The sequence below is a fragment of the Staurois parvus genome, unplaced genomic scaffold, assembly GCF_062004578.1.
Source record: "Staurois parvus isolate SC_StPar_1 unplaced genomic scaffold, SC_StPar_1.0 ptg000402l, whole genome shotgun sequence".
Lineage (NCBI taxonomy): Eukaryota > Metazoa > Chordata > Amphibia > Anura > Ranidae > Staurois > Staurois parvus.
Window position 1 is genome coordinate 9901886 of NW_028318198.1, and position 23365 is coordinate 9925250.

Sequence of the window (23365 nt, forward strand, 5' to 3'; positions counted from 1 at the left end):
AAATGTAGATTTTTGCATTTGACAGTGCAGGGAGAAGTTTGGTTGCCCATTTCCACTGTGAGGTAGTTGTTGGACAAATAGCTACAAAGCACATGGTTTGCATGCACTTTTCATGGGAACAGCAAGGCGCCAACGTTAACAACAAGTCGAGCGGACAGAATGCTTTCTAGGGAATTCTTCCTTGCGGCTTGTTTCCTATTAATGCCACCATTTTTTACCAATCCAGACAAGTTCTCATCAGGGTCAAGGTCCATTGCGCTGATCATTAGGCAAAGCAGCATGTGCTGGAGGGTGACTTAACTCTGTTTGAGATAAAGGGTGGAGATGCCGGGGGTTGAACCCGGGACCTCACACATGCGAAGCGTGCGCTCTACCACTGAGCTACATCCCCCATGCTCTGTTGTGGCACTATGCTTCGTGTGATGCAAAAGTGCAAAATGAGACAAAGGTCAAAGTTAACAACCCCAGTCTGTCTTCTCCACTCCTACATGCTAATGGCTTAGGAGGGTGAGCCCAGAAATGTGTATGTAAGGGTTGTTGTGGCAAAATGTTTTTTAGTCATGTACCTGTGTAGCAGCATCTGAGTTGCGGCTGCTTCCCTTGGAGTATCATAAGTGCCACCCGGATATTTATACGAGCTTGGCCAAGGGATGCTTGTCCTTCCGCAATAGTCAGTTTACACAGTCTACGGGGGAATTTATCATAGTAGTAGTACATGTACAAAAGCAGCCAATATGTGGAAGTGCAGACTGCTATGGCATTGATTTCAGTATGTCATGAGTCATGACGATCAGGGAGTGACTGGAAAATGAAGTATGGAATCGACCAATTACTGCTTAGATTACTGAGTTTCAAGAGAGTGCTATTTTGAGGGCTCCTTCACACACCTTTCACCGTCCTCTGAAAAATTAGCTGTGGAGCACCTGTAACCTTTGGGAGACAGAAGTAAGCCTGTTTATCATGATTTGTGTGTGTCGGTTAAGAGGCTCCCAGAGTCTCCAGATTGAAAAATGTTCCTCCATTGGGCTTTGCATATTTACTGTATAAAAGGGAAACGGCCTTCCAGTCTTGTGTTTACCATTAAGTCTGTATTGCGCAAAGAGCTCATTTGGGGAGCCGGGTGGGGGCTTCGCCCAGTGGACCATTCTGCCTCATCGTGAAGGATTGGTTGGAGATGCCGGGGATTGAACCCGGGGCCTCACACATGCAAAGCATGCGCTCTACCACTGAGCTACATCCCCCTCTTGTGTAGAGAGTTCTGTGCCTTTATTTTTTCCACAAAACTCTACCCGATGTTGCAACCTTTAACTTTACAGCAGTCCCTCACATCTGTGTTCCACTAGCAGTTCTCAGGGCCTCCATCCCTTCCCAAAACCAAACAGAGCTTCCTTTTTTTTTCCAGGAAGGACTATCGGCCTTCAAGAGCCAAAAGAAACCCAGTTTCTTCTGATTTGTGTTTGTCAGTTAGCTGACGACACATCGTCTCCCGGTTGTACGAGTGAGTTCTCTCTGTACCTGTGTCACATCTAATTACTGTGTGGCTCTCACCTGCATGAGCACTAGTCTGAGAGAGCCAGAGATTATGCGAAATGTAGTTTCTTCACAGGAAGTGTCAGTTTCCACACTACAGAGAGGGGTCATGCATTAACCCATGCAAAGCCATGCCGAATGCCTCATGTTTCAGCACAAACAGAATCTGCTGAAACAGGAATGTGAAGATTTACTCTACTATAGACTGTGCGTACAGTTCAACAAATGACACTATCAAACTACATGATCAGTGCATCATTTTTGCAGGGAGGAAGGTTTACCGTGCCTTTAAAAGAATAACTCCTCTTTTGTTGAGAAAAAAACAATTCCCTTTGGCGATCAGTGTACATTGCAAGGATTTGAACAAACTTTGTTGCAGAGTCCTACCTGTTTCTGCTCTGAAGAAATTGCTCTTTGTTAGATCATGTCTTGTGCAGGACTGATTCCTGAACGGGAGTGATTTTTCTTTTTTTTTTTCTTCAGATCAGATGAAGCACTTGCGGGGCTATAATGGGGAGAGTGTCATGGCCTGCGTTCCCTTAGATGTGATTAACCCTTGAGGAGAATCTCAGGTGAGCTGACATTTTTGTTGCAGAGGATGACTAGAATCTGACTTGTATCTTAGTGCAGACATCTGGGAAAATCAGTGAGCCAATCACACAAGCAGTAAATGACATCTCTGAGGGCGTTCCCTATACCAACTTTGTACGCAACTCCTTCAGGTTGCCTTATTGCATTGAATTGTACAGAAAATGACAGTGCTGCAGTTTGAAATGGAAAGGTCCCTTTTTAATATGGTGTGTGTTGCAATTCTATATATGCTATATTTTCTTATTTGCTTCCCATGAAAGTGGAGTCATCCTATAAGCTTCACATGTACAGTAGACAGCCAATGTCAACCGCAAGTCGAAATATGTGGTTAGTATGCTTCCAAGAAAAATCTTGATTGCTGCCACTAATTTTGCCCCGTCCAGAGAAGCACTCAGCAGGGTTTTGCACCTGGTCACAACCATCTCACCATGTGCCGACAAGGCCGGTTTAAAGCAAAGGCTGGAGATGCCGGGGATTGAACCCGGGGCCTCACACATGCAAAGCGTGCGCTCTACCACTGAGCTACATCCCCCTTGCTAACCTAGACTGTGTGCCTTTTTTTCCCTCACAAAACAGTACATAGTGCGGCACCCTTGATCTCGGCACCAAGCCCTCCCACTAGCATTCCAAAGCAGTAGTTTGGGTTCCTTCACTTCCCAATTCCAACCACAGCTTGGTTTTTTTTTTCTTTTCAGGAGGAACTTGGACTTTGGAGAGACAGAAGAAACCCGGCTTATTCCTATTTGTGTTTGTCAGCTGGCTACCAGAAACTCATGGAAACAATGAAGACTGGCTGTTTTTGCAAAAGGAAGAAGAGAAACACAAATTCCCTTTCCAACAGACCATAAAGAGACGCAGACACAATGGAGATTCAGATGGTTAAAATGTAGATTTTTGCATTTGACAGTGCAGGGAGAAGTTTGGTTGCCCATTTCCACTGTGAGGTAGTTGTTGGACAAATAGCTACAAAGCACATGGTTTGCATGCACTTTTCATGGGAACAGCAAGGCGCCAACGTTAACAACAAGTCGAGCGGACAGAATGCTTTCTAGGGAATTCTTCCTTGCGGCTTGTTTCCTATTAATGCCACCATTTTTTACCAATCCAGACAAGTTCTCATCAGGGTCAAGGTCCATTGCGCTGATCATTAGGCAAAGCAGCATGTGCTGGAGGGTGACTTAACTCTGTTTGAGATAAAGGGTGGAGATGCCGGGGGTTGAACCCGGGACCTCACACATGCGAAGCGTGCGCTCTACCACTGAGCTACATCCCCCATGCTCTGTTGTGGCACTATGCTTCGTGTGATGCAAAAGTGCAAAATGAGACAAAGGTCAAAGTTAACAACCCCAGTCTGTCTTCTCCACTCCTACATGCTAATGGCTTAGGAGGGTGAGCCCAGAAATGTGTATGTAAGGGTTGTTGTGGCAAAATGTTTTTTAGTCATGTACCTGTGTAGCAGCATCTGAGTTGCGGCTGCTTCCCTTGGAGTATCATAAGTGCCACCCGGATATTTATACGAGCTTGGCCAAGGGATGCTTGTCCTTCCGCAATAGTCAGTTTACACAGTCTACGGGGGAATTTATCATAGTAGTAGTACATGTACAAAAGCAGCCAATATGTGGAAGTGCAGACTGCTATGGCATTGATTTCAGTATGTCATGAGTCATGACGATCAGGGAGTGACTGGAAAATGAAGTATGGAATCGACCAATTACTGCTTAGATTACTGAGTTTCAAGAGAGTGCTATTTTGAGGGCTCCTTCACACACCTTTCACCGTCCTCTGAAAAATTAGCTGTGGAGCACCTGTAACCTTTGGGAGACAGAAGTAAGCCTGTTTATCATGATTTGTGTGTGTCGGTTAAGAGGCTCCCAGAGTCTCCAGATTGAAAAATGTTCCTCCATTGGGCTTTGCATATTTACTGTATAAAAGGGAAACGGCCTTCCAGTCTTGTGTTTACCATTAAGTCTGTATTGCGCAAAGAGCTCATTTGGGGAGCCGGGTGGGGGCTTCGCCCAGTGGACCATTCTGCCTCATCGTGAAGGATTGGTTGGAGATGCCGGGGATTGAACCCGGGGCCTCACACATGCAAAGCATGCGCTCTACCACTGAGCTACATCCCCCTCTTGTGTAGAGAGTTCTGTGCCTTTATTTTTTCCACAAAACTCTACCCGATGTTGCAACCTTTAACTTTACAGCAGTCCCTCACATCTGTGTTCCACTAGCAGTTCTCAGGGCCTCCATCCCTTCCCAAAACCAAACAGAGCTTCCTTTTTTTTTCCAGGAAGGACTATCGGCCTTCAAGAGCCAAAAGAAACCCAGTTTCTTCTGATTTGTGTTTGTCAGTTAGCTGACGACACATCGTCTCCCGGTTGCACGAGTGAGTTCTCTCTGTACCTGTGTCACATCTAATTACTGTGTGGCTCTCACCTGCATGAGCACTAGTCTGAGAGAGCCAGAGATTATGCGAAATGTAGTTTCTTCACAGGAAGTGTCAGTTTCCACACTACAGAGAGGGGTCATGCATTAACCCATGCAAAGCCATGCCGAATGCCTCATGTTTCAGCACAAACAGAATCTGCTGAAACAGGAATGTGAAGATTTACTCTACTATAGACTGTGCGTACAGTTCAACAAATGACACTATCAAACTACATGATCAGTGCATCATTTTTGCAGGGAGGAAGGTTTACCGTGCCTTTAAAAGAATAACTCCTCTTTTGTTGAGAAAAAAACAATTCCCTTTGGCGATCAGTGTACATTGCAAGGATTTGAACAAACTTTGTTGCAGAGTCCTACCTGTTTCTGCTCTGAAGAAATTGCTCTTTGTTAGATCATGTCTTGTGCAGGACTGATTCCTGAACGGGAGTGATTTTTCTTTTTTTTTTTCTTCAGATCAGATGAAGCACTTGCGGGGCTATAATGGGGAGAGTGTCATGGCCTGCGTTCCCTTAGATGTGATTAACCCTTGAGGAGAATCTCAGGTGAGCTGACATTTTTGTTGCAGAGGATGACTAGAATCTGACTTGTATCTTAGTGCAGACATCTGGGAAAATCAGTGAGCCAATCACACAAGCAGTAAATGACATCTCTGAGGGCGTTCCCTATACCAACTTTGTACGCAACTCCTTCAGGTTGCCTTATTGCATTGAATTGTACAGAAAATGACAGTGCTGCAGTTTGAAATGGAAAGGTCCCTTTTTAATATGGTGTGTGTTGCAATTCTATATATGCTATATTTTCTTATTTGCTTCCCATGAAAGTGGAGTCATCCTATAAGCTTCACATGTACAGTAGACAGCCAATGTCAACCGCAAGTCGAAATATGTGGTTAGTATGCTTCCAAGAAAAATCTTGATTGCTGCCACTAATTTTGCCCCGTCCAGAGAAGCACTCAGCAGGGTTTTGCACCTGGTCACAACCATCTCACCATGTGCCGACAAGGCCGGTTTAAAGCAAAGGCTGGAGATGCCGGGGATTGAACCCGGGGCCTCACACATGCAAAGCGTGCGCTCTACCACTGAGCTACATCCCCCTTGCTAACCTAGACTGTGTGCCTTTTTTTCCCTCACAAAACAGTACATAGTGCGGCACCCTTGATCTCGGCACCAAGCCCTCCCACTAGCATTCCAAAGCAGTAGTTTGGGTTCCTTCACTTCCCAATTCCAACCACAGCTTGGTTTTTTTTTTCTTTTCAGGAGGAACTTGGACTTTGGAGAGACAGAAGAAACCCGGCTTATTCCTATTTGTGTTTGTCAGCTGGCTACCAGAAACTCATGGAAACAATGAAGACTGGCTGTTTTTGCAAAAGGAAGAAGAGAAACACAAATTCCCTTTCCAACAGACCATAAAGAGACGCAGACACAATGGAGATTCAGATGGTTAAAATGTAGATTTTTGCATTTGACAGTGCAGGGAGAAGTTTGGTTGCCCATTTCCACTGTGAGGTAGTTGTTGGACAAATAGCTACAAAGCACATGGTTTGCATGCACTTTTCATGGGAACAGCAAGGCGCCAATGTTAACAACAAGTCGATATAGAGCGGACAGAATGCTTTCTAGGGAATTCTTCCTTGCGGCTTGTTTCCTATTAATGCCACCATTTTTTACCAATCCAGACAAGTTCTCATCAGGGTCAAGGTCCATTGCGCTGATCATTAGGCAAAGCAGCATGTGCTGGAGGGTGACTTAACTCTGTTTGAGATAAAGGGTGGAGATGCCGGGGGTTGAACCCGGGACCTCACACATGCGAAGCGTGCGCTCTACCACTGAGCTACATCCCCCATGCTCTGTTGTGGCACTATGCTTCGTGTGATGCAAAAGTGCAAAATGAGACAAAGGTCAAAGTTAACAACCCCAGTCTGTCTTCTCCACTCCTACATGCTAATGGCTTAGGAGGGTGAGCCCAGAAATGTGTATGTAAGGGTTGTTGTGGCAAAATGTTTTTTAGTCATGTACCTGTGTAGCAGCATCTGAGTTGCGGCTGCTTCCCTTGGAGTATCATAAGTGCCACCCGGATATTTATACGAGCTTGGCCAAGGGATGCTTGTCCTTCCGCAATAGTCAGTTTACACAGTCTACGGGGGAATTTATCATAGTAGTAGTACATGTACAAAAGCAGCCAATATGTGGAAGTGCAGACTGCTATGGCATTGATTTCAGTATGTCATGAGTCATGACGATCAGGGAGTGACTGGAAAATGAAGTATGGAATCGACCAATTACTGCTTAGATTACTGAGTTTCAAGAGAGTGCTATTTTGAGGGCTCCTTCACACACCTTTCACCGTCCTCTGAAAAATTAGCTGTGGAGCACCTGTAACCTTTGGGAGACAGAAGTAAGCCTGTTTATCATGATTTGTGTGTGTCGGTTAAGAGGCTCCCAGAGTCTCCAGATTGAAAAATGTTCCTCCATTGGGCTTTGCATATTTACTGTATAAAAGGGAAACGGCCTTCCAGTCTTGCGTTTACCATTAAGTCTGTATTGCGCAAAGAGCTCATTTGGGGAGCCGGGTGGGGGCTTCGCCCAGTGGACCATTCTGCCTCATCGTGAAGGATTGGTTGGAGATGCCGGGGATTGAACCCGGGGCCTCACACATGCAAAGCGTGCGCTCTACCACTGAGCTACATCCCCCTCTTGTGTAGAGAGTTCTGTGCCTTTATTTTTTCCACAAAACTCTACCCGATGTTGCAACCTTTAACTTTACAGCAGTCCCTCACATCTGTGTTCCACTAGCAGTTCTCAGGGCCTCCATCCCTTCCCAAAACCAAACAGAGCTTCCTTTTTTTTTCCAGGAAGGACTATCGGCCTTCAAGAGCCAAAAGAAACCCAGTTTCTTCTGATTTGTGTTTGTCAGTTAGCTGACGACACATCGTCTCCCGGTTGCACGAGTGAGTTCTCTCTGTACCTGTGTCACATCTAATTACTGTGTGGCTCTCACCTGCATGAGCACTAGTCTGAGAGAGCCAGAGATTATGCGAAATGTAGTTTCTTCACAGGAAGTGTCAGTTTCCACACTACAGAGAGGGGTCATGCATTAACCCATGCAAAGCCATGCCGAATGCCTCATGTTTCAGCACAAACAGAATCTGCTGAAACAGGAATGTGAAGATTTACTCTACTATAGACTCTGCGTACAGTTCAACAAATGACACTATCAAACTACATGATCAGTGCATCATTTTTGCAGGGAGGAAGGTTTACCGTGCCTTTAAAAGAATAACTCCTCTTTTGTTGAGAAAAAAACAATTCCCTTTGGCGATCAGTGTACATTGCAAGGATTTGAACAAACTTTGTTGCAGAGTCCTACCTGTTTCTGCTCTGAAGAAATTGCTCTTTGTTAGATCATGTCTTGTGCAGGACTGATTCCTGAACGGGAGTGATTTTTCTTTTTTTTTTTCTTCAGATCAGATGAAGCACTTGCGGGGCTATAATGGGGAGAGTGTCATGGCCTGCGTTCCCTTAGATGTGATTAACCCTTGAGGAGAATCTCAGGTGAGCTGACATTTTTGTTGCAGAGGATGACTAGAATCTGACTTGTATCTTAGTGCAGACATCTGGGAAAATCAGTGAGCCAATCACACAAGCAGTAAATGACATCTCTGAGGGCGTTCCCTATACCAACTTTGTACGCAACTCCTTCAGGTTGCCTTATTGCATTGAATTGTACAGAAAATGACAGTGCTGCAGTTTGAAATGGAAAGGTCCCTTTTTAATATGGTGTGTGTTGCAATTCTATATATGCTATATTTTCTTATTTGCTTCCCATGAAAGTGGAGTCATCCTATAAGCTTCACATGTACAGTAGACAGCCAATGTCAACCGCAAGTCGAAATATGTGGTTAGTATGCTTCCAAGAAAAATCTTGATTGCTGCCACTAATTTTGCCCCGTCCAGAGAAGCACTCAGCAGGGTTTTGCACCTGGTCACAACCATCTCACCATGTGCCGACAAGGCCGGTTTAAAGCAAAGGCTGGAGATGCCGGGGATTGAACCCGGGGCCTCACACATGCAAAGCGTGCGCTCTACCACTGAGCTACATCCCCCTTGCTAACCTAGACTGTGTGCCTTTTTTTCCCTCACAAAACAGTACATAGTGCGGCACCCTTGATCTCGGCACCAAGCCCTCCCACTAGCATTCCAAAGCAGTAGTTTGGGTTCCTTCACTTCCCAATTCCAACCACAGCTTGGTTTTTTTTTTCTTTTCAGGAGGAACTTGGACTTTGGAGAGACAGAAGAAACCCGGCTTATTCCTATTTGTGTTTGTCAGCTGGCTACCAGAAACTCATGGAAACAATGAAGACTGGCTGTTTTTGCAAAAGGAAGAAGAGAAACACAAATTCCCTTTCCAACAGACCATAAAGAGACGCAGACACAATGGAGATTCAGATGGTTAAAATGTAGATTTTTGCATTTGACAGTGCAGGGAGAAGTTTGGTTGCCCATTTCCACTGTGAGGTAGTTGTTGGACAAATAGCTACAAAGCACATGGTTTGCATGCACTTTTCATGGGAACAGCAAGGCGCCAACGTTAACAACAAGTCGATATAGAGCGGACAGAATGCTTTCTAGGGAATTCTTCCTTGCGGCTTGTTTCCTATTAATGCCACCATTTTTTACCAATCCAGACAAGTTCTCATCAGGGTCAAAGTCCATTGCGCTGATCATTAGGCAAAGCAGCATGTGCTGGAGGGTGACTTAACTCTGTTTGAGATAAAGGGTGGAGATGCCGGGGGTTGAACCCGGGACCTCACACATGCGAAGCGTGCGCTCTACCACTGAGCTACATCCCCCATGCTCTGTTGTGGCGCTATGCTTCGTGTGATGCAAAAGTGCAAAATGAGACAAAGGTCAAAGTTAACAACCCCAGTCTGTCTTCTCCACTCCTACATGCTAATGGCTTAGGAGGGTGAGCCCAGAAATGTGTATGTAAGGGTTGTTGTGGCAAAATGTTTTTTAGTCATGTACCTGTGTAGCAGCATCTGAGTTGCGGCTGCTTCCCTTGGAGTATCATAAGTGCCACCCGGATATTTATACGAGCTTGGCCAAGGGATGCTTGTCCTTCCGCAATAGTCAGTTTACACAGTCTACGGGGGAATTTATCATAGTAGTAGTACATGTACAAAAGCAGCCAATATGTGGAAGTGCAGACTGCTATGGCATTGATTTCAGTATGTCATGAGTCATGACGATCAGGGAGTGACTGGAAAATGAAGTATGGAATCGACCAATTACTGCTTAGATTACTGAGTTTCAAGAGAGTGCTATTTTGAGGGCTCCTTCACACACCTTTCACCGTCCTCTGAAAAATTAGCTGTGGAGCACCTGTAACCTTTGGGAGACAGAAGTAAGCCTGTTTATCATGATTTGTGTGTGTCGGTTAAGAGGCTCCCAGAGTCTCCAGATTGAAAAATGTTCCTCCATTGGGCTTTGCATATTTACTGTATAAAAGGGAAACGGCCTTCCAGTCTTGCGTTTACCATTAAGTCTGTATTGCGCAAAGAGCTCATTTGGGGAGCCGGGTGGGGGCTTCGCCCAGTGGACCATTCTGCCTCATCGTGAAGGTTTGGTTGGAGATGCCGGGGATTGAACCCGGGGCCTCATACATGCAAAGCGTGCGCTCTACCACTGAGCTACATCCCCCTCTTGTGTAGAGAGTTCTGTGCCTTTATTTTTTCCACAAAACTCTACCCGATGTTGCAACCTTTAACTTTACAGCAGTCCCTCACATCTGTGTTCCACTAGCAGTTCTCAGGGCCTCCATCCCTTCCCAAAACCAAACAGAGCTTCCTTTTTTTTTCCAGGAAGGACTATCGGCCTTCAAGAGCCAAAAGAAACCCAGTTTCTTCTGATTTGTGTTTGTCAGTTAGCTGACGACACATCGTCTCCCGGTTGCACGAGTGAGTTCTCTCTGTACCTGTGTCACATCTAATTACTGTGTGGCTCTCACCTGCATGAGCACTAGTCTGAGAGAGCCAGAGATTATGCGAAATGTAGTTTCTTCACAGGAAGTGTCAGTTTCCACACTACAGAGAGGGGTCATGCATTAACCCATGCAAAGCCATGCCGAATGCCTCATGTTTCAGCACAAACAGAATCTGCTGAAACAGGAATGTGAAGATTTACTCTACTATAGACTGTGCGTACAGTTCAACAAATGACACTATCAAACTACATGATCAGTGCATCATTTTTGCAGGGAGGAAGGTTTACCGTGCCTTTAAAAGAATAACTCCTCTTTTGTTGAGAAAAAAACAATTCCCTTTGGCGATCAGTGTACATTGCAAGGATTTGAACAAACTTTGTTGCAGAGTCCTACCTGTTTCTGCTCTGAAGAAATTGCTCTTTGTTAGATCATGTCTTGTGCAGGACTGATTCCTGAACGGGAGTGATTTTTCTTTTTTTTTTTCTTTAGATCAGATGAAGCACTTGCGGGGCTATAATGGGGAGAGTGTCATGGCCTGCGTTCCCTTAGATGTGATTAACCCTTGAGGAGAATCTCAGGTGAGCTGACATTTTTGTTGCAGAGGATGACTAGAATCTGACTTGTATCTTAGTGCAGACATCTGGGAAAATCAGTGAGCCAATCACACAAGCAGTAAATGACATCTCTGAGGGCGTTCCCTATACCAACTTTGTACGCAACTCCTTCAGGTTGCCTTATTGCATTGAATTGTACAGAAAATGACAGTGCTGCAGTTTGAAATGGAAAGGTCCCTTTTTAATATGGTGTGTGTTGCAATTCTATATATGCTATATTTTCTTATTTGCTTCCCATGAAAGTGGAGTCATCCTATAAGCTTCACATGTACAGTAGACAGCCAATGTCAACCGCAAGTCGAAATATGTGGTTAGTATGCTTCCAAGAAAAATCTTGATTGCTGCCACTAATTTTGCCCCGTCCAGAGAAGCACTCAGCAGGGTTTTGCACCTGGTCACAACCATCTCACCATGTGCCGACAAGGCCGGTTTAAAGCAAAGGCTGGAGATGCCGGGGATTGAACCCGGGGCCTCACACATGCAAAGCGTGCGCTCTACCACTGAGCTACATCCCCCTTGCTAACCTAGACTGTGTGCCTTTTTTTCCCTCACAAAACAGTACATAGTGCGGCACCCTTGATCTCGGCACCAAGCCCTCCCACTAGCATTCCAAAGCAGTAGTTTGGGTTCCTTCACTTCCCAATTCCAACCACAGCTTGGTTTTTTTTTTCTTTTCAGGAGGAACTTGGACTTTGGAGAGACAGAAGAAACCCGGCTTATTCCTATTTGTGTTTGTCAGCTGGCTACCAGAAACTCATGGAAACAATGAAGACTGGCTGTTTTTGCAAAAGGAAGAAGAGAAACACAAATTCCCTTTCCAACAGACCATAAAGAGACGCAGACACAATGGAGATTCAGATGGTTAAAATGTAGATTTTTGCATTTGACAGTGCAGGGAGAAGTTTGGTTGCCCATTTCCACTGTGAGGTAGTTGTTGGACAAATAGCTACAAAGCACATGGTTTGCATGCACTTTTCATGGGAACAGCAAGGCGCCAACGTTAACAACAAGTCGATATAGAGCGGACAGAATGCTTTCTAGGGAATTCTTCCTTGCGGCTTGTTTCCTATTAATGCCACCATTTTTTACCAATCCAGACAAGTTCTCATCAGGGTCAAAGTCCATTGCGCTGATCATTAGGCAAAGCAGCATGTGCTGGAGGGTGACTTAACTCTGTTTGAGATAAAGGGTGGAGATGCCGGGGGTTGAACCCGGGACCTCACACATGCGAAGCGTGCGCTCTACCACTGAGCTACATTCCCCATGCTCTGTTGTGGCGCTATGCTTCGTGTGATGCAAAAGTGCAAAATGAGACAAAGGTCAAAGTTAACAACCCCAGTCTGTCTTCTCCACTCCTACATGCTAATGGCTTAGGAGGGTGAGCCCAGAAATGTGTATGTAAGGGTTGTTGTGGCAAAATGTTTTTTAGTCATGTACCTGTGTAGCAGCATCTGAGTTGCGGCTGCTTCCCTTGGAGTATCATAAGTGCCACCCGGATATTTATACGAGCTTGGCCAAGGGATGCTTGTCCTTCCGCAATAGTCAGTTTACACAGTCTACGGGGGAATTTATCATAGTAGTAGTACATGTACAAAAGCAGCCAATATGTGGAAGTGCAGACTGCTATGGCATTGATTTCAGTATGTCATGAGTCATGACGATCAGGGAGTGACTGGAAAATGAAGTATGGAATCGACCAATTACTGCTTAGATTACTGAGTTTCAAGAGAGTGCTATTTTGAGGGCTCCTTCACACACCTTTCACCGTCCTCTGAAAAATTAGCTGTGGAGCACCTGTAACCTTTGGGAGACAGAAGTAAGCCTGTTTATCATGATTTGTGTGTGTCGGTTAAGAGGCTCCCAGAGTCTCCAGATTGAAAAATGTTCCTCCATTGGGCTTTGCATATTTACTGTATAAAAGGGAAACGGCCTTCCAGTCTTGCGTTGACCATTAAGTCTGTATTGCGCAAAGAGCTCATTTGGGGAGCCGGGTGGGGGCTTCGCCCAGTGGACCATTCTGCCTCATCGTGAAGGATTGGTTGGAGATGCCGGGGATTGAACCCGGGGCCTCACACATGCAAAGCGTGCGCTCTACCACTGAGCTACATCCCCCTCTTGTGTAGAGAGTTCTGTGCCTTTATTTTTTCCACAAAACTCTACCCGATGTTGCAACCTTTAACTTTACAGCAGTCCCTCACATCTGTGTTCCACTAGCAGTTCTCAGGGCCTCCATCCCTTCCCAAAACCAAACAGAGCTTCCTTTTTTTTTCCAGGAAGGACTATCGGCCTTCAAGAGCCAAAAGAAACCCAGTTTCTTCTGATTTGTGTTTGTCAGTTAGCTGACGACACATCGTCTCCCGGTTGCACGAGTGAGTTCTCTCTGTACCTGTGTCACATCTAATTACTGTGTGGCTCTCACCTGCATGAGCACTAGTCTGAGAGAGCCAGAGATTATGCGAAATGTAGTTTCTTCACAGGAAGTGTCAGTTTCCACACTACAGAGAGGGGTCATGCATTAACCCATGCAAAGCCATGCCGAATGCCTCATGTTTCAGCACAAACAGAATCTGCTGAAACAGGAATGTGAAGATTTACTCTACTATAGACTGTGCGTACAGTTCAACAAATGACACTATCAAACTACATGATCAGTGCATCATTTTTGCAGGGAGGAAGGTTTACCGTGCCTTTAAAAGAATAACTCCTCTTTTGTTGAGAAAAAAACAATTCCCTTTGGCGATCAGTGTACATTGCAAGGATTTGAACAAACTTTGTTGCAGAGTCCTACCTGTTTCTGCTCTGAAGAAATTGCTCTTTGTTAGATCATGTCTTGTGCAGGACTGATTCCTGAACGGGAGTGATTTTTCTTTTTTTTTTTCTTCAGATCAGATGAAGCACTTGCGGGGCTATAATGGGGAGAGTGTCATGGCCTGCGTTCCCTTAGATGTGATTAACCCTTGAGGAGAATCTCAGGTGAGCTGACATTTTTGTTGCAGAGGATGACTAGAATCTGACTTGTATCTTAGTGCAGACATCTGGGAAAATCAGTGAGCCAATCACACAAGCAGTAAATGACATCTCTGAGGGCGTTCCCTATACCAACTTTGTACGCAACTCCTTCAGGTTGCCTTATTGCATTGAATTGTACAGAAAATGACAGTGCTGCAGTTTGAAATGGAAAGGTCCCTTTTTAATATGGTGTGTGTTGCAATTCTATATATGCTATATTTTCTTATTTGCTTCCCATGAAAGTGGAGTCATCCTATAAGCTTCACATGTACAGTAGACAGCCAATGTCAACCGCAAGTCGAAATATGTGGTTAGTATGCTTCCAAGAAAAATCTTGATTGCTGCCACTAATTTTGCCCCGTCCAGAGAAGCACTCAGCAGGGTTTTGCACCTGGTCACAACCATCTCACCATGTGCCGACAAGGCCGGTTTAAAGCAAAGGCTGGAGATGCCGGGGATTGAACCCGGGGCCTCACACATGCAAAGCGTGCGCTCTACCACTGAGCTACATCCCCCTTGCTAACCTAGACTGTGTGCCTTTTTTTCCCTCACAAAACAGTACATAGTGCGGCACCCTTGATCTCGGCACCAAGCCCTCCCACTAGCATTCCAAAGCAGTAGTTTGGGTTCCTTCACTTCCCAATTCCAACCACAGCTTGGTTTTTTTTTTCTTTTCAGGAGGAACTTGGACTTTGGAGAGACAGAAGAAACCCGGCTTATTCCTATTTGTGTTTGTCAGCTGGCTACCAGAAACTCATGGAAACAATGAAGACTGGCTGTTTTTGCAAAAGGAAGAAGAGAAACACAAATTCCCTTTCCAACAGACCATAAAGAGACGCAGACACAATGGAGATTCAGATGGTTAAAATGTAGATTTTTGCATTTGACAGTGCAGGGAGAAGTTTGGTTGCCCATTTCCACTGTGAGGTAGTTGTTGGACAAATAGCTACAAAGCACATGGTTTGCATGCACTTTTCATGGGAACAGCAAGGCGCCAACGTTAACAACAAGTCGATATAGAGCGGACAGAATGCTTTCTAGGGAATTCTTCCTTGCGGCTTGTTTCCTATTAATGCCACCATTTTTTACCAATCCAGACAAGTTCTCATCAGGGTCAAAGTCCATTGCGCTGATCATTAGGCAAAGCAGCATGTGCTGGAGGGTGACTTAACTCTGTTTGAGATAAAGGGTGGAGATGCCGGGGGTTGAACCCGGGACCTCACACATGCGAAGCGTGCGCTCTACCACTGAGCTACATCCCCCATGCTCTGTTGTGGCGCTATGCTTCGTGTGATGCAAAAGTGCAAAATGAGACAAAGGTCAAAGTTAACAACCCCAGTCTGTCTTCTCCACTCCTACATGCTAATGGCTTAGGAGGGTGAGCCCAGAAATGTGTATGTAAGGGTTGTTGTGGCAAAATGTTTTTTAGTCATGTACCTGTGTAGCAGCATCTGAGTTGCGGCTGCTTCCCTTGGAGTATCATAAGTGCCACCCGGATATTTATACGAGCTTGGCCAAGGGATGCTTGTCCTTCCGCAATAGTCAGTTTACACAGTCTACGGGGGAATTTATCATAGTAGTAGTACATGTACAAAAGCAGCCAATATGTGGAAGTGCAGACTGCTATGGCATTGATTTCAGTATGTCATGAGTCATGACGATCAGGGAGTGACTGGAAAATGAAGTATGGAATCGACCAATTACTGCTTAGATTACTGAGTTTCAAGAGAGTGCTATTTTGAGGGCTCCTTCACACACCTTTCACCGTCCTCTGAAAAATTAGCTGTGGAGCACCTGTAACCTTTGGGAGACAGAAGTAAGCCTGTTTATCATGATTTGTGTGTGTCGGTTAAGAGGCTCCCAGAGTCTCCAGATTGAAAAATGTTCCTCCATTGGGCTTTGCATATTTACTGTATAAAAGGGAAACGGCCTTCCAGTCTTGCGTTTACCATTAAGTCTGTATTGCGCAAAGAGCTCATTTGGGGAGCCGGGTGGGGGCTTCGCCCAGTGGACCATTCTGCCTCATCGTGAAGGATTGGTTGGAGATGCCGGGGATTGAACCCGGGGCCTCACACATGCAAAGCGTGCGCTCTACCACTGAGCTACATCCCCCTCTTGTGTAGAGAGTTCTGTGCCTTTATTTTTTCCACAAAACTCTACCCGATGTTGCAACCTTTAACTTTACAGCAGTCCCTCACATCTGTGTTCCACTAGCAGTTCTCAGGGCCTCCATCCCTTCCCAAAACCAAACAGAGCTTCCTTTTTTTTTCCAGGAAGGACTATCGGCCTTCAAGAGCCAAAAGAAACCCAGTTTCTTCTGATTTGTGTTTGCCAGTTAGCTGACGACACATCGTCTCCCGGTTGCACGAGTGAGTTCTCTCTGTACCTGTGTCACATCTAATTACTGTGTGGCTCTCACCTGCATGAGCACTAGTCTGAGAGAGCCAGAGATTATGCGAAATGTAGTTTCTTCACAGGAAGTGTCAGTTTCCACACTACAGAGAGGGGTCATGCATTAACCCATGCAAAGCCATGCCGAATGCCTCATGTTTCAGCACAAACAGAATCTGCTGAAACAGGAATGTGAAGATTTACTCTACTATAGACTGTGCGTACAGTTCAACAAATGACACTATCAAACTACATGATCAGTGCATCATTTTTGCAGGGAGGAAGGTTTACCGTGCCTTTAAAAGAATAACTCCTCTTTTGTTGAGAAAAAAACAATTCCCTTTGGCGATCAGTGTACATTGCAAGGATTTGAACAAACTTTGTTGCAGAGTCCTACCTGTTTCTGCTCTGAAGAAATTGCTCTTTGTTAGATCATGTCTTGTGCAGGACTGATTCCTGAACGGGAGTGATTTTTCTTTTTTTTTTTCTTCAGATCAGATGAAGCACTTGCGGGGCTATAATGGGGAGAGTGTCATGGCCTGCGTTCCCTTAGATGTGATTAACCCTTGAGGAGTATCTCAGGTGAGCTGACATTTTTGTTGCAGAGGATGACTAGAATCTGACTTGTATCTTAGTGCAGACATCTGGGAAAATCAGTGAGCCAATCACACAAGCAGTAAATGACATCTCTGAGGGCGTTCCCTATACCAACTTTGTACGCAACTCCTTCAGGTTGCCTTATTGCATTGAATTGTACAGAAAATGACAGTGCTGCAGTTTGAAATGGAAAGGTCCCTTTTTAATATGGTGTGTGTTGCAATTCTATATATGCTATATTTTCTTATTTGCTTCCCATGAAAGTGGAGTCATCCTATAAGCTTCACATGTACAGTAGACAGCCAATGTCAACCGCAAGTCGAAATATGTGGTTAGTATGCTTCCAAGAAAAATCTTGATTGCTGCCACTAATTTTGCCCCGTCCAGAGAAGCACTCAGCAGGGTTTTGCACCTGGTCACAACCATCTCACCATGTGCCGACAAGGCCGGTTTAAAGCAAAGGCTGGAGATGCCGGGGATTGAACCCGGGGCCTCACACATGCAAAGCGTGCGCTCTACCACTGAGCTACATCCCCCTTGCTAACCTAGACTGTGTGCCTTTTTTTCCCTCACAAAACAGTACATAGTGCGGCACCCTTGATCTCGGCACCAAGCCCTCCCACTAGCATTCCAAAGCAGTAGTTTGGGTTCCTTCACTTCCCAATTCCAACCACAGCTTGGTTTTTTTTTTCTTTTCAGGAGGAACTTGGACTTTGGAGAGACAGAAGAAACCCGGCTTATTCCTATTTGTGTTTGTCAGCTGGCTACCAGAAACTCATGGAAACAATGAAGACTGGCTGTTTTTGCAAAAGGAAGAAGAGAAACACAAATTCCCTTTCCAACAGACCATAAAGAGACGCAGACACAATGGAGATTCAGATGGTTAAAATGTAGATTTTTGCATTTGACAGTGCAGGGAGAAGTTTGGTTGCCCATTTCCACTGTGAGGTAGTTGTTGGACAAATAGCTACAAAGCACATGGTTTGCATGCACTTTTCATGGGAACAGCAAGGCGCCAACGTTAACAACAAGTCGATATAGAGCGGACAGAATGCTTTCTAGGGAATTCTTCCTTGCGGCTTGTTTCCTATTAATGCCACCATTTTTTACCAATCCAGACAAGTTCTCATCAGGGTCAAAGTCCATTGCGCTGATCATTAGGCAAAGCAGCATGTGCTGGAGGGTGACTTAACTCTGTTTGAGATAAAGGGTGGAGATGCCGGGGGTTGAACCCGGGACCTCACACATGCGAAGCGTGCGCTCTACCACTGAGCTACATCCCCCATGCTCTGTTGTGGCGCTATGCTTCGTGTGATGCAAAAGTGCAAAATGAGACAAAGGTCAAAGTTAACAACCCCAGTCTGTCTTCTCCACTCCTACATGCTAATGGCTTAGGAGGGTGAGCCCAGAAATGTGTATGTAAGGGTTGTTGTGGCAAAATGTTTTTTAGTCATGTACCTGTGTAGCAGCATCTGAGTTGCGGCTGCTTCCCTTGGAGTATCATAAGTGCCACCCGGATATTTATACGAGCTTGGCCAAGGGATGCTTGTCCTTCCGCAATAGTCAGTTTACACAGTCTACGGGGGAATTTATCATAGTAGTAGTACATGTACAAAAGCAGCCAATATGTGGAAGTGCAGACTGCTATGGCATTGATTTCAGTATGTCATGAGTCATGACGATCAGGGAGTGACTGGAAAATGAAGTATGGAATCGACCAATTACTGCTTAGATTACTGAGTTTCAAGAGAGTGCTATTTTGAGGGCTCCTTCACACACCTTTCACCGTCCTCTGAAAAATTAGCTGTGGAGCACCTGTAACCTTTGGGAGACAGAAGTAAGCCTGTTTATCATGATTTGTGTGTGTCGGTTAAGAGGCTCCCAGAGTCTCCAGATTGAAAAATGTTCCTCCATTGGGCTTTGCATATTTACTGTATAAAAGGGAAACGGCCTTCCACTCTTGCGTTTACCATTAAGTCTGTATTGCGCAAAGAGCTCATTTGGGGAGCCGGGTGGGGGCTTCGCCCAGTGGACCATTCTGCCTCATCGTGAAGGATTGGTTGGAGATGCCGGGGATTGAACCCGGGGCCTCACACATGCAAAGCGTGCGCTCTACCACTGAGCTACATCCCCCTCTTGTGTAGAGAGTTCTGTGCCTTTATTTTTTCCACAAAACTCTACCCGATGTTGCAACCTTTAACTTTACAGCAGTCCCTCACATCTGTGTTCCACTAGCAGTTCTCAGGGCCTCCATCCCTTCCCAAAACCAAACAGAGCTTCCTTTTTTTTTCCAGGAAGGACTATCGGCCTTCAAGAGCCAAAAGAAACCCAGTTTCTTCTGATTTGTGTTTGTCAGTTAGCTGACGACACATCGTCTCCCGGTTGCACGAGTGAGTTCTCTCTGTACCTGTGTCACATCTAATTACTGTGTGGCTCTCACCTGCATGAGCACTAGTCTGAGAGAGCCAGAGATTATGCGAAATGTAGTTTCTTCACAGGAAGTGTCAGTTTCCACACTACAGAGAGGGGTCATGCATTAACCCATGCAAAGCCATGCCGAATGCCTCATGTTTCAGCACAAACAGAATCTGCTGAAACAGGAATGTGAAGATTTACTCTACTATAGACTGTGCGTACAGTTCAACAAATGACACTATCAAACTACATGATCAGTGCATCATTTTTGCAGGGAGGAAGGTTTACCGTGCCTTTAAAAGAATAACTCCTCTTTTGTTGAGAAAAAAACAATTCCCTTTGGCGATCAGTGTACATTGCAAGGATTTGAACAAACTTTGTTGCAGAGTCCTACCTGTTTCTGCTCTGAAGAAATTGCTCTTTGTTAGATCATGTCTTGTGCAGGACTGATTCCTGAACGGGAGTGATTTTTCTTTTTTTTTTTCTTCAGATCAGATGAAGCACTTGCGGGGCTATAATGGGGAGAGTGTCATGGCCTGCGTTCCCTTAGATGTGATTAACCCTTGAGGAGAATCTCAGGTGAGCTGACATTTTTGTTGCAGAGGATGACTAGAATCTGACTTGTATCTTAGTGCAGACATCTGGGAAAATCAGTGAGCCAATCACACAAGCAGTAAATGACATCTCTGAGGGCGTTCCCTATACCAACTTTGTACGCAACTCCTTCAGGTTGCCTTATTGCATTGAATTGTACAGAAAATGACAGTGCTGCAGTTTGAAATGGAAAGGTCCCTTTTTAATATGGTGTGTGTTGCAATTCTATATATGCTATATTTTCTTATTTGCTTCCCATGAAAGTGGAGTCATCCTATAAGCTTCACATGTACAGTAGACAGCCAATGTCAACCGCAAGTCGAAATATGTGGTTAGTATGCTTCCAAGAAAAATCTTGATTGCTGCCACTAATTTTGCCCCGTCCAGAGAAGCACTCAGCAGGGTTTTGCACCTGGTCACAACCATCTCACCATGTGCCGACAAGGCCGGTTTAAAGCAAAGGCTGGAGATGCCGGGGATTGAACCCGGGGCCTCACACATGCAAAGCGTGCGCTCTACCACTGAGCTACATCCCCCTTGCTAACCTAGACTGTGTGCCTTTTTTTCCCTCACAAAACAGTACATAGTGTGGCACCCTTGATCTCGGCACCAAGCCCTCCCACTAGCATTCCAAAGCAGTAGTTTGGGTTCCTTCACTTCCCAATTCCAACCACAGCTTGGTTTTTTTTTTCTTTTCAGGAGGAACTTGGACTTTGGAGAGACAGAAGAAACCCGGCTTATTCCTATTTGTGTTTGTCAGCTGGCTACCAGAAACTCATGGAAACAATGAAGACTGGCTGTTTTTGCAAAAGGAAGAAGAGAAACACAAATTCCCTTTCCAACAGACCATAAAGAGACGCAGACACAATGGAGATTCAGATGGTTAAAATGTAGATTTTTGCATTTGACAGTGCAGGGAGAAGTTTGGTTGCCCATTTCCACTGTGAGGTAGTTGTTGGACAAATAGCTACAAAGCACATGGTTTGCATGCACTTTTCATGGGAACAGCAAGGCGCCAACGTTAACAACAAGTCGATATAGAGCGGACAGAATGCTTTCTAGGGAATTCTTCCTTGCGGCTTGTTTCCTATTAATGCCACCATTTTTTACCAATCCAGACAAGTTCTCATCAGGGTCAAAGTCCATTGCGCTGATCATTAGACAAAGCAGCATGTGCTGGAGGGTGACTTAACTCTGTTTGAGATAAAGGGTGGAGATGCCGGGGGTTGAACCCGGGACCTCACACATGCGAAGCGTGCGCTCTACCACTGAGCTACATCCCCCATGCTCTGTTGTGGCGCTATGCTTCGTGTGATGCAAAAGTGCAAAATGAGACAAAGGTCAAAGTTAACAACCCCAGTCTGTCTTCTCCACTCCTACATGCTAATGGCTTAGGAGGGTGAGCCCAGAAATGTGTATGTAAGGGTTGTTGTGGCAAAATGTTTTTTAGTCATGTACCTGTGTAGCAGCATCTGAGTTGCGGCTGCTTCCCTTGGAGTATCATAAGTGCCACCCGGATATTTATACGAGCTTGGCCAAGGGATGCTTGTCCTTCCGCAATAGTCAGTTTACACAGTCTACGGGGGAATTTATCATAGTAGTAGTACATGTACAAAAGCAGCCAATATGTGGAAGTGCAGACTGCTATGGCATTGATTTCAGTATGTCATGAGTCATGACGATCAGGGAGTGACTGGAAAATGAAGTATGGAATCGACCAATTACTGCTTAGATTACTGAGTTTCAAGAGAGTGCTATTTTGAGGGCTCCTTCACACACCTTTCACCGTCCTCTGAAAAATTAGCTGTGGAGCACCTGTAACCTTTGGGAGACAGAAGTAAGCCTGTTTATCATGATTTGTGTGTGTCGGTTAAGAGGCTCCCAGAGTCTCCAGATTGAAAAATGTTCCTCCATTGGGCTTTGCATATTTACTGTATAAAAGGGAAACGGCCTTCCAGTCTTGCGTTTACCATTAAGTCTGTATTGCGCAAAGAGCTCATTTGGGGAGCCGGGTGGGGGCTTCGCCCAGTGGACCATTCTGCCTCATCGTGAAGGATTGGTTGGAGATGCCGGGGATTGAACCCGGGGCCTCACACATGCAAAGCGTGCGCTCTACCACTGAGCTACATCCCCCTCTTGTGTAGAGAGTTCTGTGCCTTTATTTTTTCCACAAAACTCTACCCGATGTTGCAACCTTTAACTTTACAGCAGTCCCTCACATCTGTGTTCCACTAGCAGTTCTCAGGGCCTCCATCCCTTCCCAAAACCAAACAGAGCTTCCTTTTTTTTTCCAGGAAGGACTATCGGCCTTCAAGAGCCAAAAGAAACCCAGTTTCTTCTGATTTGTGTTTGTCAGTTAGCTGACGACACATCGTCTCCCGGTTGCACGAGTGAGTTCTCTCTGTACCTGTGTCACATCTAATTACTGTGTGGCTCTCACCTGCATGAGCACTAGTCTGAGAGAGCCAGAGATTATGCGAAATGTAGTTTCTTCACAGGAAGTGTCAGTTTCCACACTACAGAGAGGGGTCATGCATTAACCCATGCAAAGCCATGCCGAATGCCTCATGTTTCAGCACAAACAGAATCTGCTGAAACAGGAATGTGAAGATTTACTCTACTATAGACTGTGCGTACAGTTCAACAAATGACACTATCAAACTACATGATCAGTGCATCATTTTTGCAGGGAGGAAGGTTTACCGTGCCTTTAAAAGAATAACTCCTCTTTTGTTGAGAAAAAAACAATTCCCTTTGGCGATCAGTGTACATTGCAAGGATTTGAACAAACTTTGTTGCAGAGTCCTACCTGTTTCTGCTCTGAAGAAATTGCTCTTTGTTAGATCATGTCTTGTGCAGGACTGATTCCTGAACGGGAGTGATTTTTCTTTTTTTTTTTCTTCAGATCAGATGAAGCACTTGCGGGGCTATAATGGGGAGAGTGTCATGGCCTGCGTTCCCTTAGATGTGATTAACCCTTGAGGAGAATCTCAGGTGAGCTGACATTTTTGTTGCAGAGGATGACTAGAATCTGACTTGTATCTTAGTGCAGACATCTGGGAAAATCAGTGAGCCAATCACACAAGCAGTAAATGACATCTCTGAGGGCGTTCCCTATACCAACTTTGTACGCAACTCCTTCAGGTTGCCTTATTGCATTGAATTGTACAGAAAATGACAGTGCTGCAGTTTGAAATGGA

At 45.2% G+C, this 23365-nt stretch overlaps 23 non-coding genes across 23 annotated transcripts; all 23 read right to left on the bottom strand.

The window, feature by feature from the left end:
- Positions 1 to 319: 319 nt before the first annotated feature.
- On the bottom strand, positions 320 to 391 carry TRNAA-CGC (transfer RNA alanine (anticodon CGC)). The gene has a single exon. It is a non-coding gene; the product is annotated as a tRNA-Ala (tRNA).
- A 778-nt stretch (positions 392 to 1169) lies between these two features.
- On the bottom strand, positions 1170 to 1241 carry TRNAA-UGC (transfer RNA alanine (anticodon UGC)). Its single transcript has one exon. It is a non-coding gene; the product is annotated as a tRNA-Ala (tRNA).
- A 1340-nt stretch (positions 1242 to 2581) lies between these two features.
- Positions 2582 to 2653, bottom strand: TRNAA-UGC (transfer RNA alanine (anticodon UGC)). Its single transcript has one exon. It is a non-coding gene; the product is annotated as a tRNA-Ala (tRNA).
- Positions 2654 to 3322: 669 nt separating this feature from the next.
- Positions 3323 to 3394, bottom strand: TRNAA-CGC (transfer RNA alanine (anticodon CGC)). The gene has a single exon. It is a non-coding gene; the product is annotated as a tRNA-Ala (tRNA).
- A 778-nt stretch (positions 3395 to 4172) lies between these two features.
- Positions 4173 to 4244, bottom strand: TRNAA-UGC (transfer RNA alanine (anticodon UGC)). Its single transcript has one exon. It is a non-coding gene; the product is annotated as a tRNA-Ala (tRNA).
- A 1340-nt stretch (positions 4245 to 5584) lies between these two features.
- Positions 5585 to 5656, bottom strand: TRNAA-UGC (transfer RNA alanine (anticodon UGC)). Its single transcript has one exon. It is a non-coding gene; the product is annotated as a tRNA-Ala (tRNA).
- A 675-nt stretch (positions 5657 to 6331) lies between these two features.
- On the bottom strand, positions 6332 to 6403 carry TRNAA-CGC (transfer RNA alanine (anticodon CGC)). The gene has a single exon. It is a non-coding gene; the product is annotated as a tRNA-Ala (tRNA).
- A 778-nt stretch (positions 6404 to 7181) lies between these two features.
- Positions 7182 to 7253, bottom strand: TRNAA-UGC (transfer RNA alanine (anticodon UGC)). Its single transcript has one exon. It is a non-coding gene; the product is annotated as a tRNA-Ala (tRNA).
- A 1340-nt stretch (positions 7254 to 8593) lies between these two features.
- Positions 8594 to 8665, bottom strand: TRNAA-UGC (transfer RNA alanine (anticodon UGC)). The gene has a single exon. It is a non-coding gene; the product is annotated as a tRNA-Ala (tRNA).
- A 675-nt stretch (positions 8666 to 9340) lies between these two features.
- On the bottom strand, positions 9341 to 9412 carry TRNAA-CGC (transfer RNA alanine (anticodon CGC)). The gene has a single exon. It is a non-coding gene; the product is annotated as a tRNA-Ala (tRNA).
- A 778-nt stretch (positions 9413 to 10190) lies between these two features.
- On the bottom strand, positions 10191 to 10262 carry TRNAA-UGC (transfer RNA alanine (anticodon UGC)). The gene has a single exon. It is a non-coding gene; the product is annotated as a tRNA-Ala (tRNA).
- Positions 10263 to 11602: 1340 nt separating this feature from the next.
- On the bottom strand, positions 11603 to 11674 carry TRNAA-UGC (transfer RNA alanine (anticodon UGC)). The gene has a single exon. It is a non-coding gene; the product is annotated as a tRNA-Ala (tRNA).
- A 675-nt stretch (positions 11675 to 12349) lies between these two features.
- Positions 12350 to 12421, bottom strand: TRNAA-CGC (transfer RNA alanine (anticodon CGC)). The gene has a single exon. It is a non-coding gene; the product is annotated as a tRNA-Ala (tRNA).
- Positions 12422 to 13199: 778 nt separating this feature from the next.
- TRNAA-UGC (transfer RNA alanine (anticodon UGC)) lies at positions 13200 to 13271 on the bottom strand. Its single transcript has one exon. It is a non-coding gene; the product is annotated as a tRNA-Ala (tRNA).
- Positions 13272 to 14611: 1340 nt separating this feature from the next.
- Positions 14612 to 14683, bottom strand: TRNAA-UGC (transfer RNA alanine (anticodon UGC)). The gene has a single exon. It is a non-coding gene; the product is annotated as a tRNA-Ala (tRNA).
- A 675-nt stretch (positions 14684 to 15358) lies between these two features.
- On the bottom strand, positions 15359 to 15430 carry TRNAA-CGC (transfer RNA alanine (anticodon CGC)). The gene has a single exon. It is a non-coding gene; the product is annotated as a tRNA-Ala (tRNA).
- A 778-nt stretch (positions 15431 to 16208) lies between these two features.
- TRNAA-UGC (transfer RNA alanine (anticodon UGC)) lies at positions 16209 to 16280 on the bottom strand. The gene has a single exon. It is a non-coding gene; the product is annotated as a tRNA-Ala (tRNA).
- Positions 16281 to 17620: 1340 nt separating this feature from the next.
- On the bottom strand, positions 17621 to 17692 carry TRNAA-UGC (transfer RNA alanine (anticodon UGC)). The gene has a single exon. It is a non-coding gene; the product is annotated as a tRNA-Ala (tRNA).
- A 675-nt stretch (positions 17693 to 18367) lies between these two features.
- Positions 18368 to 18439, bottom strand: TRNAA-CGC (transfer RNA alanine (anticodon CGC)). Its single transcript has one exon. It is a non-coding gene; the product is annotated as a tRNA-Ala (tRNA).
- Positions 18440 to 19217: 778 nt separating this feature from the next.
- On the bottom strand, positions 19218 to 19289 carry TRNAA-UGC (transfer RNA alanine (anticodon UGC)). Its single transcript has one exon. It is a non-coding gene; the product is annotated as a tRNA-Ala (tRNA).
- A 1340-nt stretch (positions 19290 to 20629) lies between these two features.
- Positions 20630 to 20701, bottom strand: TRNAA-UGC (transfer RNA alanine (anticodon UGC)). The gene has a single exon. It is a non-coding gene; the product is annotated as a tRNA-Ala (tRNA).
- Positions 20702 to 21376: 675 nt separating this feature from the next.
- On the bottom strand, positions 21377 to 21448 carry TRNAA-CGC (transfer RNA alanine (anticodon CGC)). Its single transcript has one exon. It is a non-coding gene; the product is annotated as a tRNA-Ala (tRNA).
- A 778-nt stretch (positions 21449 to 22226) lies between these two features.
- TRNAA-UGC (transfer RNA alanine (anticodon UGC)) lies at positions 22227 to 22298 on the bottom strand. Its single transcript has one exon. It is a non-coding gene; the product is annotated as a tRNA-Ala (tRNA).
- Between the last annotated feature and the right edge of the window lie 1067 nt (positions 22299 to 23365).